The sequence below is a fragment of the Lactuca virosa genome, chromosome 8 (genome assembly GCF_052849685.1).
Source record: "Lactuca virosa cultivar CGN04683 chromosome 8, Lactuca_virosa_CGN04683_v6, whole genome shotgun sequence".
Classification (NCBI taxonomy): Eukaryota; Viridiplantae; Streptophyta; class Magnoliopsida; order Asterales; family Asteraceae; genus Lactuca; species Lactuca virosa.
This window is the reverse complement of record NC_136433.1, coordinates 62569688-62584277: the sequence shown is the minus strand read 5'-3', so window position 1 is coordinate 62584277 and position 14590 is coordinate 62569688.

Here is a 14590-nt window from a genome sequence, read left to right as displayed (position 1 = left end):
CCACTTGCAGGGTCAGAATCGGTGCCTCGCACAACCGCTGTCTCAAGGTCTCAAAAGTTGTCTGTTGCTCAGGCCCCCAGCGAAATGTAATCGTCTTCTTTGTCAATCGAGTCAAAGGAACAGCTATCTTGGAGAAATCCTGGATAAACCTCCGATAATAACCCGAGATACCAAGGAAACTCTGAATATCAGATGTAGACCTCAGAACCTCCCACTGCATCACAACCTCAACCTTGTCCGGATTGACCAGAATACCATTCTGGTTGATAAGATGCCCCAGAAACTGCACCTCGCGTAACCAGAACTCACACTTGGAGAACTTTGTGAAAAGTCCCTCCCTCCTCAATGTCTCCAGCACTTCCCTCAAGTGCTCCTCGTGCTGCTCCTGGGTCTTGGAATAGACCAAAATATCATCGAATAGTACAATCATAGATTGATCCAACATCGGCCTGCACACGCGGTTCATGAGATCCATGAACGCAGCTGGAGCATTGGTGAGCCCAAAAGGCATCACCCGAACTCGTAATGACCATAACGAGTCTGTAAAGCTATCTTCTGCACATCCTCTTATCTAACCTTCATCTGATGATAACCCGATCGCAAATCAATCTTGAAAAACCAAGATGCACCCTGAAGCTGGTCAAAAAGATCATCAATCTTTGGGAGTGGATAACGGTCCTTCACCGTTACCTTATTCAACTCCTGGTAGTCAATACACATATGATGAGACCCATCCTTCTTCTTTACAAACAAGATCGGTGCTCCCCATGGATAACTGCTCAGTCGAATGAATCTCTTGTCTAACAGCTTCTGCAGCAGTGTAGACAACTCATGCATCTCGGGAGGAACCAACCGATATGGTGCTTTAGCTATCAGAGCCGTACCTGGAACCAGATCAATCCTGAACTCAACCTGCCTTTCCGTAGGCACCCCAGGAAAATCCTCTGGAAACACATCGAGATAATACTGCACAATCGGCACATCATCCACGGTCGCCTTACCCTTATCTCGGGTATCCATAATAGAGGCGACATATTTGGAACAACTCTGCTGAAAATAGCATCTGGGCCTCGCTACTGAACACAATAACGGCCCACTCTGAGTTCTATCTCCTTGAACCACCAACTCTCCCCCACTTGGGGTTTGAATCCGGACTAGTTTCTGCTCATAATGGATCGCCTCCTCATTGAGGCTCAGCCAGTCCATACCCACAATAACCTTGTTCCCACGCAAAGGAATGGGAACCAAATCTATCAAATACTCCTTACTGAACAACTGAAGACTACAACCCCGATGAACCCTCACAACCCGAACAGATCGATCATCTGTGATCTCGACATCTAGTGGACAATCCATTTCCCCCGGAGCCCCATCAAACCTCTTACTAAGCGCAAGCGACACAAATGATCAGGTAGCCCAAAATCAAATAACACCAAGGCAGGAATATTGTTCACAAGGAACGATCCTAAAATAAAACACATAAATATAAGCAGACAAATCAATATAAATAAAGAGATAAGGAGAAGATACATACCCGTCACCACGTCTGGAGTTGCACGAGCCTCCCCGACCGTCAACTGAAAAGCTCTGCTCTTCACCACAGGTGCATCCGCCCGGCCTTGGCGACCGTCAGTAATCCGAAGAGTTGCAGGATCGGGTGTTGACATCGGTCCTGCTGCAGCCAAACTCAAACAATGGGCCTTCTTGTGTCCCCTCTGATTGCAATGAAAGCAAATCAGATCAAATACTGAGGTGGCGGTGGTGGTAGCAGTGCAATCCCTGCTAATATGACCTGTCTGGCTACACTTGAAGTAGCCCGAACCATCCACTCTACACGCTCCCTCGTGCATCTTGCCGCACTTGCCACAGCGGCTCCGTCCCTACTGGCCGCTCGTCCTGGAATCAGATTCCTTGGGCCTTTTTCCCGAACCCTCTACACTCGACACATAATCTAGATTCCTCTTCTTTTCCATCTCCAGATCAATCTCTCTCTCCCTAGCCCTCGCTATCTATCCTCGAGCGTCCTGCAGCTGGTTCGGCTCACAAACTGTCAAATATCGATCCTCAACATCTCATGATACCTCGCCTTCTTCATCTCCTCGTCTACCACATACTGTGGAACCAAAAGTGCGCTCTCTCGAGACATCGCGGTGATCTCAGCCACCGTCTTAGTAGTATGGCGTAGATCCTGAAACTCTCGTGCCTACTGCTACACCTCAATCACCAGTGCAAACTCAACCCTAAACCTGGTCACAAAATCATCCCATGTCATTGTATCAACAACTTGATCACTAACTGTGCGTCCCACCTCCTCCCACCAATCTCGTACCCTGTCCTTCAGAAGATAAGAATCAAGTCTGACCTTTGCCCCCTCGGGGAAACTGCTGGTGCGGATGGCATTAGCAACATCCGCTAACCACCTCCTTCTTGCTATCAGGTCCTTTGCCTGGTGATAGTTCGGAGCTCCACACGACCGGAACACCCTGAAGTTCAAAGAACGCGCTCCCACCAAGGCCATTATCTCATAATGAAACGAGCTCCTCCGCTCATCTAAAATCTCTAGAATTCCCTCCTTGACCGTACCAAAGATCACAGGGGTTTGGTCAAGAATGCAACGTATAATCTCAGACAAAATGAACTCCCTCGTCTGATCATCAAACTGCCCGCTCCAGAACCTGAGCCCGAGCCCGAGCCCTCTCCAGCACCAGAACTGTCGATAGGTCTGCCCCGAAGAGTCACTATACTGAAAAATAGACCATATAAACCATCAGAATAAGCATCAGAATATATCAAGAATCACAAGCTCTACAAGCTTCATGGTTTCATCGCAACTCTCCTTGACTCGAGTACGGATCCTCTACTTCCAGTAGTACAGGTTCATACTACCTTCGACATCTATCCGTACTTTCCTCAAGGATTACCTTGAATCCGCCAAGTCACCTTATATCCATACAATTAACCCTCATCAAGACAAGGCTCCCAGCACTAGATCTCATCCTAGGTTTTCCTAGGGCAAACACCACACCACTATCCGTTGTCAGCTACAGAAGGAACTCCCGCTAACTTCCTCTAACTAGCTCACAAATACAATTACATATTACCAAAACCAGATAATTCTTCGAATGGGAGGTCTCACACTACAACGGTTCGAATTAGACAAGAGTTGCATAATAGAGTTAAAACCTAACCTTCTAAAATGATTTAGTTCCCATAATATGTAACTTAGCATATTCGCTTACTAGTTAGTTGAAGCTAGTGAGAACTCCTAAAAGCACAAAGCAAGCAGCATCCGAGCATTAAGTAATCAGGACCAAACATCACCTAACCAGAACATCCTATCACTGACTAATCAGTACTAGCATACAAGTCTACAAGCTCATACAACAGGCATACAATGGCATCTCTCCTACCATTCTATCATGCATATATTGAGCAGATCCTTAGATCTAACTAGCATGCGATTCACATATTAACAGATCAAATCATATTAGATAACATGAATGGTTATTTTGGGAAAACTTACTTGAGCTCAAGTGCATGCACCACACCTTTTCTTGTCTTAGAAAACTCTTTTCTTAGAAATACATTTCTTTTTTTTTCTTTGAAAAACTTCACCAAATCCTCAGTTTGAGTCCAGACACACCCGAGAGTATGTTCGAATCCCTCAAACCAAGGCTCTGATACCAACTTGTAACGTCCCAAAAATAACACCCAAAAATTTTATTTTTAATTTAATAAAACAAGGTTTAAGACATCATCAACAGACCTCAAATATAACAATTTTATCAAAACATATAATATCAGAGTAAACCTTAAATTCGGAACAAAGTGTGTGTGCACTACAATCACCCCGAGCTCTTTGCTTTTGCACCATAAGTACGTGAAACATAAAACTGAAAACCATAAGCACAAAGCTTAGTGAGTTCCACAAAATACCACATACCATACATACATAAATAAATACATAATGGGCCCCGCCCGTCATCGAACCCCTCTCGGTATACATCTGTCAGTCATCGGGCCCCGCCCGATATACATATAAACATATAATAGATAAACACATAGCACATACAATAATCACAAAGATAAATAGCATACAGAATGGTCATCGGGCCCCGCCCAGCATAAGGCCCTACCCGGCAAGTGTACAATCACATAACACATGCAAGAGGTGGTTCAGGCTGCTAAAAGTGCGGCAAGAGTAGGCATTTTAGTCAGGATTGTACAACCTACACCCGGGGAACGAGTCTGATTTGATTCCATTGCAATCAAAGGGGCCATAAAAAGGCAGATTGTCTAAGTCTAGCAACAGCAGGACAAGTTGTAGCACCCGCTCCGGCGACCTTGTAGATTACGGATGGTCATCAAGGCAAGGCAGAGGCACCTGTTGTGAGGATCATGGGCATTTCAGCTGACAGCCAAGGAGGCTCGTGCAACACCTAACGTGGTTATGGGTATGTATCTTCTCATTGTCTCTTTATTTATATTGATTTTCCCTCCGTATATCTATGTTTTGCTTTTAGGTTCATTCCTTGTGAACGGTATCTCTGATATGGTTTTCTTTGATTCGGGGGCTACCCGATCCTTTGTATCTCTTACGCTCAGCAAGAGGTTTGTCGATGCTCTAGGGGAGCTGGATTGTCACTTAGAGGTTGAGATTGTTGATGATCATATTTTGCGGGTTTCAAGAGTTCATCGGGGATGTATTATGGAGTTTTCTAGTGAGAGGTATCCGATTTATTTAGTTCCTATACCTCTACGTGAGAGAAAGGTTATTGTGGGGATGGATTGGTTGAGCCCCAATAGGGGAATGATTGATTGTGAGCATCATTTGGTGCGTATTCAGCCCCAAGTTGGGGAGAGTTGGTGATTCAGGGAAAGAGTGTTTAGCGTGGGTTGGTTCTATGTTCAGCAGTTAGGGCCAGACGTTATCTTCAGCATGGTTGTTCCGTAGTTAAGGCCTATGTGATAGATACCCGGGAGAAGGGTAAGGTGGTGGTGGGTGATGTACTGATTGTTCGGGAATACCCTGATGTATTCCCGGAGGATTTTCCTGGAGTGCCTCTGGAGAGGCAGGTGGAGTTTCAGAGTAACTTGGTTCCTGGTGCGGCTCCGATAGCGAAAGCACCTTATCGTTTAGCACCTCCAGAGATGCATGAGTTGTTTACTCAGCTGCAGGAGCTGTTAGACAAAGGATTTATTCATCTGAGTAGTTCTCCATGGGGAGTGCCGATCTTGTTTGTGAAGAATAAATATGGGTCGCATCGGATGTGTATCGACTACTAGGAGCTAAATAAGCTAGCGGTGAAGAACCGTTGCCCACTCCCGAGGATTGATGATTTATTTGACAAGCTTCAGGGTGCATCTTGTTTTTCCAAGATTGATCTGCATTCGGGTTATCATCAGATGAGGGTGAGAGAGGAAGATACGCAGAATACGCCCTTCCAGACTTGTTATAGTCATTACGAGTACGTGGTGATGCCCTTCGGGCTCACCATTGTTCCAGCCGCATTCATGGATCTCATGAGTCGCGTGTGCAAGTCTATGTTGGATCGGTCTATGATTGTGTTTATTGATGACATCCTGTTCTATTCCAAGACTCAGGAGCAACATGAGGAGCATCTAAGAGAGGTATTAGAGACTTTTAGGAGGGAGAGGTTGTATGTGAAGTTCTCCAAGTGTGAGTTCATGCTTGTGTGAGGTGCAGTTTCTGGGGCACCTTGTCAATCGGAATGGTATTCTGGTCGACCCGGCCAAGGTTGACGCGGTGATGAGGTGGGAGGTTCCGAGGTCTCCATCTTAGATTCGGAGTTTCTTGGATTGGCAGGTTACTATCAGAGATTCATTCATGATTTCTCCAAGATAGAGGTTCCCTTGACCCGATTGATGAAGAAGACTGTCACACTTCGTTGGGGGCCTGAGCAGCAGGAAATTTTTGACACCCTGAGATAGAGATTGTGTGAGGCGCCGATTCTGACCCTGTCGGAGGGCATTGAGGATTTTGTAGTGTACTGTGATGCATCTATCACAGGTTTGGGAGCAGTGTTGATACAGCAGGATCATGTGATTGCTTACGCTTCGAGGCAGCTAAAGCCTCATGAGGCGAATTACCCTACGCATAATTTGGAGTTGGTGGCTATGATGTTCTCTCTTAATATTTGGCGACATTACCTTTATGGGGTATGTTGTACAATCTTTTGGATTAGGTGTCTAAGCCCATAACTATAATTGGTATGTACTTGACCCGAGAGTTACATGGTCCATTTAGGTTTCCTTCACCAGAACAATCTGATAGGATGGGTATTTGAGAAAGAGGCGGTTTGTGATTTGTTAATATATTATAAGTATAATATATTAATATGAAATCATATTATTTAATTAGTATTGATCAAGAATTAATTTGGAATTAATTTAGTGATCAAAAGAGACTAATTAAATTAACGGAGACTGGTTATGTAAATCAGTGACATATATATTGGTTGGGATATTGATCCATGGTGGGCTAAGTTTATGTAAGTATCCATGAAGAGTTAGCCCACATGAGATATGGATCATAACCCAAGTGTATGGATTAGGTTTTACCCATGACTCTTGGATTCCTACACTATATATATGTTATCCCATAGCCTAAAATCAGACACTAGTGTTCTTGGAGTTCATATAACCAATTTTAGTGTGCTTCATACTCTCTCTCAAAGTCCTCCTTTGTTCATGGTGTTTGTGAACCATTTAAGGCATCACACTTGAGATGCTAAGCTCTTGAAAGGCCAAAACTACAAGCTACAATAAAGAGGTATTCATCTAACTTGATTTTATGATTTATGTACCAAAATTGTATGCTAGTTGTAGGCTTCATGCTTTGGAATTTTATTGTATGTACAACTAGAGAAAACTTAGATCCAAAGTTATTAGGGTTGTATGTGCACCATAGGAGTGTTATAGTACACAAAACCCAACAGTGGTATCAGATCCATGGGTAGTTTTCTATTATATAGTTGCATTGTTTATTGTTCAAAGTTGAAGCAAACTGAAAAAAACTTTCTGCCAGACTGAACTCGCCGAGTCCATAGATGAACTCGACGAGTCCAAAGCCTGGTTCGACGAGTTGCACTGGCAGATGGCTGATTTTTGGGTTATTTGGCCTACATTGGATTGGGATCACTACCACAAACTGTTTTTTATCATAAAATTTGTTTTATCTGATATGGTAGTGATTATACTCATCCATTGAAAAGATAATTGTCAAAGTTTTAAGATAATTGTTGCTTTATATGATAAACAAAGTTACTTGTAAATTGTTGATTTGATATTATTTTGCTATATGAGTTTAGTTAGATCAATCATGAATTATATGATAATTTTATTTGTTGAAATTGATCTAAATGTTTTTTTAATGAATTCCATAACTTGTCCTCAAGTTATGGAACATGAAAAGTCTCATCCATTAAAATAACATTAAACTCATAAGTTATAGAAATGAAAAGGTTTTCAAGAGTTACAAAAACTTGCCCTCGAGTCTTGGTATTTGAAAAGTCTCAAATTATGAAAACATTAACTCTAGTAATTGAAAGGTTTCAAAAGATGCATCTCTTGGGTTCATAACTTAAAAATTAATTAAATAGTTTTAATTTTGAATTTTTAATAACCTAGATGCTTTGAATAGTTCAATTAAACCTTATGGACTTTATTAAATTAATTAAAGTGTTTAATTAAAAGAGAAGCTTAATAAATCCATAATAACATGGTTTAAGATTAATTAAATTAAGAGTATAATTTATTAATTATTTAAACCACCAAGTATTTTAAATGTGTAAAATACACCCTTATACTATATAAAATTAAAAAGTTTAATATATTATATGTATAAGTAAAAGGTCAGTCTTACCATTAGTAGGCCTCATTCACGAAGCCGATCTACAATGGGGGTTTAAGGTTACTGCCTATACAATGGTGGTTTAATGGGTGTCCACTATCACCCACCGCTTCCTTGATTGGTGGAGGGTCGTTAGCCAAACGGGTAGGATAGGACACAAACTTCCATTAAAAGTATAATGAAAAATACCAAGTAACTAAACATTTATAAATTCCCAATCTTAGTTACTTAGGAAAAATGTGAATTTGGTGCTAACCCATGAAATTACACTTTGCACCTTGCTAAGTCGTTAGTGGAGCGTGGGTGGTTAACCAACATACTAATCTAGGATTAGCAAGGGTGGCAAAGGGTAGTTTGATGTTAATCATGGATCAATGGAGCGTGTGTGGTTAATCAGCACATTGATTGGATGATTTGTAACAGTAAGTGTACCAAGCTAATTTGCATGGTTATTCACACCTTGTTTGTGATCCTCAGCATCCCATTCACAAAGATGAAGGGTATAATCGAGATTTAAACATGCCATTGAAAATTTCAATGAATCTCAAAGAATCTAGGAATTTCAATTCATTTAAAACCTAAAATTTTTTTCATTTTTCATGGTGGAAATTGGTAAATCGTCATTTACCTACCTTCAAATATTTTACAATTGGATTACGGCATCCCTCTTCCGAATTGTAAAATATTGTGTTGTGTCCTAGCCTTAATATTTCATTTTGGGTGTTATATTAAGGACTTAAATCAACTAACTTGAATTTCTCCCATTGTAGATGTCTAGGCCAGACAGCTATGGTCTTCCCGAACCATTCGGAAAAAGCTTTCCTCATGAAGATGATGTTCCCGGAAAATCATACTTCACTTTTTCCACCTCCTCCAATAGTTCTCCCTGACCCACAAGTTCAAATACTTGAAAATTTCAAGGTCACTCAAGCCCTATTGGCTAGCAAACACCAAGATTGAAGATCTATGTATGCACATGTCTTGGAGATGAAGTCACACATTGACGGGCTGCAAATGTTAGGAGTAGTTGTGTCGAGGAAGTTGGTTGTTGACTTGGTTCTTCAGTCACTTCCCGAGTCGTATAGTCAGTTTGTTAAAGACTACTATATGACAGACCGCGACGTGACCCTTATAGATCTTACTTATTTGCTAATTGTTGTTGAATCAGAAATGATTTGGCGCACTGGTCAGGAAAGTTTGATTGGAATATCTACTTCCCAAACTTCCATGGACATTGACAATGGCAACATTGGATGTCCAGAAAAGTCTTCTCATCCCAATGGGAAAGAATCAAAGAGAAAGGCTAAGTCTGAGATTTTCCCATGTACCATTTCGAAAGAGTCCGTTTGTTTCTATTTCCAAGAGAAGGGGCATTGGTTGCGAAGCTGTCCTGACTACCTGAGAGATCTAAGAGATGATAGAATCAAATTGTATGGTTCCACTTCAGGTAAGCTCATTATCTAACTCTATTAAGTTCCCATTTATTGATTCTTATTACATGATGTAAAGTTACATTTTGATGTTTTGTAGAATCAAAGAGAAAGAAGGAAGATTGAAGGAAATAGTAAGTTGAATCTAATTGCGACGAGATGGATTTCGATCACATGGTTTGATGATCGTATTTTTGAGTTTATGCTAGGAGTTATGATAAATTGCTTATAAATATGTAGTAACATAGTTTTCATTTGTAATTTCATTGTAAGGAAAGGTTTTTCCGCATATTATAAAAAAAGAAAATTTTTTGAAATTTATCTTGTTTTATATATCTCTGCAATGGCATTTGTGAAAATTGATGTTTGTATGTTTCTATTTTTAGCGATATGGATTTGATTATTTCGTTTGTGGTAGTGTCTAAAATTTGTCAAATAAGGAAAGATTCTCTTCACCAAGTTTCAATTGGATAAAAACTTGGAATCATCCAACTTGTATTGTATGATGAATGAGAACTTTCATCTTTGGGAAATTAAGACTAATTCCATGATCACATGTATATGTGAGTCAAGTGAAGGACTACAGGATCGGGTACACTTGGTTGTGCGCTGGTCAGGTCCACCACAAAGAACGATAAAACTATTCGTTATGATTTACTAAAGTTTAGTAAATATGGTTATGCTTAAAAGATTAAGTATAATTCTAAATCATTGGAAAAGTTTCAATGTATAGCAGAACGAATAAGAAGAATCAATTAGGCAGAAAGATAAAATTTTCTCCAATCTGAAAGGAAAGGAGAGTACTTTAGTATCGTGTTTTATGATCATCCTTGTGATTATGGAACCATGTCACAATTGATCCTCTAAGGATACCTTAGTGCATTTGTATGGCTAAGAAGAGGAATCGTAAATTGTTGAAATGTTTAAATCGAAAGGTGAATCATACTTCGTTCCAAAATCAAGTCTTAGAGTTATAGTCCAAGATTGTGCCTTGAGTGACATACTCTTAAGAAAGGTTTATAACACTTATCAAATGTAGAGTAAAATGTTTTCTACTCTTGTACATTTGAAATTCGTAAGTTGTGATGTTTTGGATAAAACAAAGATCAACTAAGACCGATTGTCAGAAGTGTTTGTCTTGATAAGAAATTGCACTAACTCTTGAATATTTGTTTGTCAAGTAATCTTTCTTGACAAAGAGAAACTTATATGTCAAGAGGTTAGTGGGAGTCTTAAAGATCTTGAAAAGTTTCAAGAACTAATCAAGAATAAACCTGTTATTAATCACTAGCACACGACTTAAGGTTTGTAACCTATCGTGTTGACATATCTTGTTTATGTGCACAATCCATTTAAAGTTGACTATGCATGTGAGTTCTATGAGTACTCAATTGTTTGCATAAGGCAAAGCACCTTGATCAGTGAAAGTTCATTAATCAGTAACGGTGAGTTGCTCAACAACTTGGAAGACATGGTAGGCCCTCGTGCTACAAAGTGACAAGAAATTAAGATTGAACAAGTTAAGTCCATATGAGTTTGATTTTGTCATAGACCTTGTCTTATGATAATGGTTGGAAATGACATATTCACATGGATAGAAACACATACACTATGAAATCTAAGTGTCATAAGGTTTCTCTCCGCTTCATGAAAATGATTGTGAGGAAACACTTTCACTAAGTAGATTTTAAAGAGTTAGCAATTGTGATGTTTGCATTCTCAAATTCGATTATGATTACGACATCCCTCTTCATAGTTCGAATTGTGAGAAATGGAAAAAGGTCTAAACATTTGAGACTTATTGTTGTAAGTTCTAAAATTGTTTGGACACACATGTGAGCTATCTAAGGAAGGTGTATGAGTTTGAGAATCCTAGATAAAGTCGTATCGAAGCGTCTTGTATTAGAAATCTAAACTTTGGTAAGAAAGTCAACAAGTATTGATTTCTAGAAGTCCAACTGATTTTTGGGTACATGTCAAAGCTAGTGGGAACATAAATATTATGCTAGTAAGATAATAATTATTATGCTAGTGGGAGCATAATTATTATGGTAAGTGTTGCGAGTTAGCAATGTTAATTATAGAAAACAAAGGTTTCAATTCGCAAAGTTGCAGGGTTTGAAAAGTTGTTTTGCTATAATTAAGGGAGAGGAACTTATACTTCATTTTAATTCTAAAAGTTTAGATTGAGATTTTAATTTAATTTAGTCAAGGACATATATGAATGTTATGTTGAAAAGATTCGACATAAGGAAATTCTTTATATGGAAATGTTATAGCAAGAGACTGGTAAAGTATCAGGTCTTTATGTAAGACATTATGAATCGTGTCCCATATGCTTCGGATATAGGATCGATTGCATGTGCTATAATATTCTCATGTTCTAATTTTCCAAATGCCTAGGGCATTAAGAGGGAAAAAGGACTAGAACCGGATATGACTAAAGTTATTAAACAACTGTCAAGGACGATCTGAGGTTCGCTAAAGATTGGTTGCTTATGGACAATTGGAAGTATAATTATGATGGACCATATTGATATGATTCTGAATAGATAGGATTCTATTAAGAATGGATAGTCATATGGCAATTACGGAAAAGTTTCCATAATGGGAGTTGGATATCAAGAATCTATGAGTAAGTTAGAAACTTTTATGCAAGAAGGATGTTCAAAGCAATATGCTTTGAATATGAGACTTCGTATCTATGGAATTGTCTTGTAACAATATCCAATGGAAACTTTTGTAATTGGCAAATTCTATGTGACTTGTGTACATAGTCATTACAAAAGGATCACTGCATATAAGCTTAGAATCTAACATATTACAGTAAGTTGCAAGGACTTGGTATTCTTACACTTACGATAAGGATTTGGAATTGTGAAATGAGTGTCATTGGAAATGTTTACAATTGATCTATTTCACAAAGTAAGGACCATAGGTAGACATAGTGTGCATGCTTGGAGCATAGGATGACTATTGTTTTAGTTCAAGTATTAAGTTGATCAAGCGAAACATTATACAATGAATAATGTGTAATCAATATTGTGATTAAATAAAAGGTGTTTTATTTATATTCAAAAGTTTTGAGACCATATTGGATTCGATTATTCTTGTGTTTCACTTTGCATGTTTTGACTTCCCGAATAACTAGGTTATTCAAACCATCCAAAGTCGATCATACTTTGGAAGTAGGTATTGAAGCTAGACTGTCATGAATGGTTCTGTAGATTGTCTAAAGGCATTTAGACATAGTACAAGTTTGTTGCAGTGTTCATGAGTACTCCTGTAATAAGATTTGAGTATTGGATTAAACCCACGCTCATTTGAATCACTTCATGGATTTTATCACGAGTGATCTTGAGACGATAATATCTTATATTCTTGAAACCAAGACATGTGATTTGTAGTTTACAAGTCGGTTGCACATTAACATATGTAAACGCACCAGTAACTTGGTGTTATAAAACATATTGTTGTGTGTGATTTGATGAGTAAGTACAAGCAAGCATTTTAGTCGAAGTTTATCCGTTCCTTTTACCCTAAGAGGGATAAAAGCGATATCTATGGGCCCCTCGATGATTTAGTGATGACAACCCTAAGTGCTTGTCCAAGCCTGGACTGATTTGATTTGTTCAATTAGTTGGTCGTCATAAATCGGAAATTAGGAAACAACACATGAACAGAGAGAATTATTATAATCCATGTCTCAGTTCATACGATATCTAGAATGGAGGAAGATATGATCCCTTATCTAATGGATGTGTCATTGACTAGGTCAGAGTTCGACAACGGCTTTTGAGAGCTCTGATTTCTAGTTGGGATTTTGGAGTCACACTTGCAATAATAGTTATTAGACTTATCCAAGTGGGAGACTGTTGGATTAGGTGTCTAAGCCCATAACTATAATTGGTATGTACTTGACCCGAGAGTAGCATGGTCCATTTGGGTTGACTTCACCAGAACAATCTGATAGGATGGATATTTGAGAAAGAGGTGGTTTGTGATTTGTTAATATATTATAAGTATAATATATTAATATGAAATCATATTATTTAATTAGTATTGATCAAGAATTAATTCGGAATTAATTTAGTGATCAAAAGAGACTAGTTAAATTAACGGAGACTGATTATGTAAATCAGTGACATATATATTGGTTGGGATATTGATCCATGATGGGCTAATTTTATGTAAGTATCCATGAAGAGTTAGCCCACATGAGATATGGATCATAACCCAAGTGTATGGATTAGGGTTTACCCATGACTCTTGGATTCCTACACTATATATATGTTATCCTATAGCCTAAAATCGGACACTAGTGTTCTTGGAGTTCATATAACCGATTTTAGTGTGCTTCACACTCTCTCTCAAAGTCCTCCTTTGTTCATGGTGTTTGTGAACCATTTGAGGCATCACACTTGAGGTGCTAAGCTCTTGAAAGGCCAAAACTACAAGCTACAATAAAGAGGTATTCATCTAACTTGATTTTATGATTTATGTACCAAAATTGTATGCTAGTTGTAGGCTTCATGCTTTGGAATTTTATTGCATGTATAACTACAGAAAACTTAGATCCAAAGCTATTAGGGTTGTATGTGCACCACAGGAGTGTTATAGTACACAAAACCCAACACTATCTATACAGATCACAAGAGTGTGAGGTATTTTATGGATAAGTCAAATCTGTATATGAGGCAGCATAGATGGTTGGATGTGTTGAAGGATTATAATTGTGAGATCCTTTATCACCCAGGGAAGGTCAACGTGGTGGCCGATGCTCTCAGCCACAAGGAAGTTATTGCCCCAATTAGGTATGTGTGTTTGAGGATGACTGTGATTACTCCACTTTTAGAGCAGATTCGAGAGGCTCAGATTAAGGCGATGAAGGAATAACACCACAAGAGTGAGCGTATAGTGGGTCAGGTGGCTTCCTTTGATTATGATAGCCGGGGATTATTAACCCTTCACAATAGGGTGTGGGTTCCATATTGAGGTGGTGTACGTCGGGTATTGATGGAGGAGGCGCACAAATCGAGATTCTCTATTTATCTCGGAGCGACAAAGATGTATAGAGATCTCCGGCTCGACTATTGGTGGCCATGCATGAAGCGAGATGTGGCCTGCTATCTGGAGAGGTGCTTGACTTGTAGGAAAGTCAAGGTTGAGCATCAACGACCTCATGGAAAAATGGAGCCATTGGAAATTCCCGTTTGGAAATGGGAAGACATTACGATGGATTTTATCACAAAGGTGTCATGGACGGCGCACGGAGTGGATTCGATAT